The following is a 599-nucleotide window of genomic DNA, read 5'->3' on the forward strand; positions in this document are numbered from 1 at the left end:
ATTACAGTGTTTCTATGCAAAGCTAATGTCGAATAATTTCCTCCTGATTTTAAGACTTTTAACCTAGAGCTTTACTCCTGAAGATTCTACTGAAATTCGTCCGTATAAATGTATAAATTTTTCTTCCTGCCGACTAAAATTTCCAGGGAAACATTGCGGGCAAATATGGGGAACATCTAAAGCAAGCGTCTGGAGAAATTTAAGCAAAGTTAGGGCCCCAAAAATCGGTTGATTTAATCCTTTGCTGTGTGGCTTTAGTTTACAATTCATATTTTTTTTGCGCGCAACCCAGTCGAGAGAAGGATGATCAGATAACTACAGTGAAACCTCGATTTAACGAACCTCTATGTAACGAAGTCCTAGTAATAACCAAAATGTCCTGCAGCCCGGCCAAAATTGCAGAGAATGTATGGAACAGAACCTCGATTAATCCTTGTTATAATGAACACAATCCACAAGCGAAAACCTAAAATTTACCTTCATAGTAACTAATAAATGTCAGCATGTGATAAAAGAAGAGTGCCGTAGCTAGGTAGAGCACAATAAATAACTCTTCGAATTTCAAATCTCTAGAGGCTGACTTCACTGACAATGAACTT

The sequence above is a fragment of the Porites lutea genome, chromosome 3, assembly GCF_958299795.1.
Source record: "Porites lutea chromosome 3, jaPorLute2.1, whole genome shotgun sequence".
In the NCBI taxonomy this organism is placed as follows: domain Eukaryota; kingdom Metazoa; phylum Cnidaria; class Anthozoa; order Scleractinia; family Poritidae; genus Porites; species Porites lutea.